Below are 2,887 nucleotides of genomic sequence, written 5' to 3'. Positions count from 1 at the left end.
TTCTCTTTAGGTGGTTTAAAGATTTCCCACTATCTTTAACTTTTAGCACATTGACTATGATCTGACCAGAAGTGATTTTATTTGAATTTATCTTGTTTGTGGTTTGCTGAACTTCTTGAAACTATGTTTTCCACCAAATTTGGGACAATTGGGAGTTTTATTTAAAAAAATTTTTTTTTCTGCCCCATTCTCTCTTCTAATTTCCTGGGAGTCAAACTATATATATAGTAGACTATTTGATATCCCACAGGTGACTAAGGATCTGTTCTCTTTTTCATTTATTTTTCCTTTGCTCTTCAGTTTTGAAAATACTAATTGATCTGCATCCACATTTAATATCATTCTTTAGCAGCTTTTTATCTTCTGTTATTCCTGTCAAATGAAGTTCTCATTTTAGATACTTAACTTTTCATTTCTAGAATTTTCATTTACTTCAATATGATATATTTTTCTTTAAGTTTTAAACATATTTATAACAGCTACTTTAATGACCTTTCCTGTTATTCCACATATGAACCATCTTGGATTCTCTTCCTATTGGCTCTTTTTTGTCTCTATTATGAGATGCATTTTCCCATTTCTTTGATAATGGGTCTTATTTTCCAGATTTTTCACATGTAAGAAATTTTTATTGAGAGTGGAGACTTCAGGAGATGCAAGGTGTCTGAGTTGAGTCATTTTCTTTCATAAGATGTTGAATTTGGTGGGCAATCAAATCACGAGTGAGTCTTTCTGTTAGGTTTGGTTTTGGTGTCTATTAGGGCAAGGCTCTAAATGTTGTTTGTTGGTTTGTTGACTGTTTTGATCTTGCACCTAATTTCATAACTTAGTTCTAGGCAAGGACCTTACTCAAGGCTGTGATCCTTATGCTAGATCTGCCCTTTCTAGGTCTCAGGTGAATGTCTGAGGCAATCAGACTTATCTCTGAACTAACTGGTTGGAACTATAAAGGCTCCTAGCTCTGCACAACCTTGTGTCTTTACTCAGCTCTCAGCCCCATAGCATGTGATTACCTGTAGGTCATCTGGAATCTCACCCTGTGTATTCACAGCACCTCACAAGAGACCTGTGGGAGAGCCCTATGCAGACTTCTGGGGCTCACTGGGAAACTCCTTTTTCCCACAGTGTATGCTCCTGCCTGACAAATTCTAGCCATATTAGCATGAGTCTCCTCTCTCATTTTTGTTCCCTCAGCTTAGTGAAAAATTTTCTGCTTGTACCCCACCTCTGCCTTTCTGCCTGATGGTTGGAAGCTGTGTCCAGGCAGAAAACAGGGTGAAGGCAGAACTCACCTCATGTGATTTCCTTCTATTAAACATCATGGGCTTGCGCTTTATTTAACACTTGAAAATAGCTTCATCATATATTTTGTCTAGTTATAGTTATTTTCGACAAGAGGATGAATTTGGAACCAGTTACTCTGTGATGATAAGAAGCAGAAATCCTGGTCCCATATTGAACTTGAGTTGGAAGAGGTGAGTCCGGTCTCAAAATGGAGGGCCATGATCCAAAGGAACCAGAGCAGTTGAGAAAACTGTTTATTGGTGGTTTGAGCTTTGGAAACTACAGATGATAGTTTAAGAGAACGTTTTGAAAAATGGGGTACACTTACAGATTGTGTGGTGATGAGAGACCCCCAAACAAAACGTTCCAGGGGTTTTGGTTTTGTGACTTACTCTTATGTTGAAGAGGTGGATGAAGCAATGTGTGCCCGGCCACACAAGGTTGATGGTGTGTAGTGGAACCAAAGAGAGCTGTTTCTAGAGAGGATTCTGTAAAGCCTGGTGCCCATCTAACAGTGAAGAAAATTTTTGTTGGTGGTATTAAAGAAGATACAAAAGAGTATAATTTGAGAGACTACTTTGAAAAGTATGGCAAGACTGAAACCATAGAAGTTATGGAAGACAAGCAGAGTGGAAAAAAGAGAGGATTTGCTTTTTGTAACTTTTGATGATCATGATACACTGGATAAAATTGTTGTTCAGAAATACCACACTATTAATGGGCATAATTGTGAAGTGAAAAAGGCCCTTTCTAAACAAGAAATGCAGTCTGCTGGATCACAAAGAGGTTGTGGAGGTGGATCTGGCAACTTCTTTGGTCGTGGAGGAAACTTTGGAGGTGGTGGTAACTTTGGCCGTGGTGGAAACTTTGGTGGAAGAGGAGGCTATGGTGGTGGTGGTGGTGGCAGCAGAGGTAGTTACAGAGGAGATGATGGTGGATATAATGGATTTGGAGGTGATGGTGGCAACTACGGTGGTGGTCCTGGTTACAGTAGTAGAGGAGGTTAAGGTGGTAGACCAGGATATGGAAACCAAGGAGGTGGATATGGAGGTGGTGGTAGAGGATATGATGGTTACAATGAAGGAGGAAATTTTGGAGGTGGTAACTATGGTGGTGGTGGGAACCAAAATGATTTTGGAAATTATAGTGGACGACAGCAATCAAATGATGGACCCATGAAGGGGGACAGTTTTGGTGGAAGAAGCTTGGGCAGTCCCTATGGTGGTGGTTATGGCTCTGGTGGTGGAAGTGGTGGATATGGTAGCAGAAGGTTCTAAAAATTTTTCAGAAGAAAAGGGCTACAGTTCTTAGCAGGAGAGAGAGCGAGGAGTTGTCAGGAAAGCTGCAGGTAACTTTGAGACAGTCGTCCCAAATGCTTTAGAGGAACTGTAAAAATCTGCCACAGAAGGAACGATGATCCATAGCCAGAAAAGTTACTACAGCTTAAACAGGAAACCCTTCTTGTTCAGGACTGTCATAGCCACAGTTTGCAAAAAGTGCAGCTATTGATTAATGCAATGTAGTGTCAATTAGATGTACATTCCTGAGGTCTTTTATCTGTTGTAGCTTTGTCTTTTTCTTTTTCTTTTCATTACATCAGGTA

The 2,887-nt window shown here is 39.9% G+C and overlaps 1 pseudogene; it reads left to right on the top strand.

Annotated features, from left to right (window-relative positions):
- Positions 1 to 1,485: 1,485 nt before the first annotated feature.
- On the top strand, positions 1,486 to 2,653 carry LOC123955465 (annotated as a pseudogene).
- The last annotated feature ends 234 nt before the right edge of the window (positions 2,654 to 2,887 follow it).

The sequence above is a fragment of the Meles meles genome, chromosome 13 (genome assembly GCF_922984935.1).
Source record: "Meles meles chromosome 13, mMelMel3.1 paternal haplotype, whole genome shotgun sequence".
In the NCBI taxonomy this organism is placed as follows: Eukaryota; Metazoa; Chordata; class Mammalia; order Carnivora; family Mustelidae; genus Meles; species Meles meles.
The sequence above is the reverse complement of the archived record's forward strand: the minus strand, read 5'-3'. Positions and strand labels throughout refer to the sequence as shown.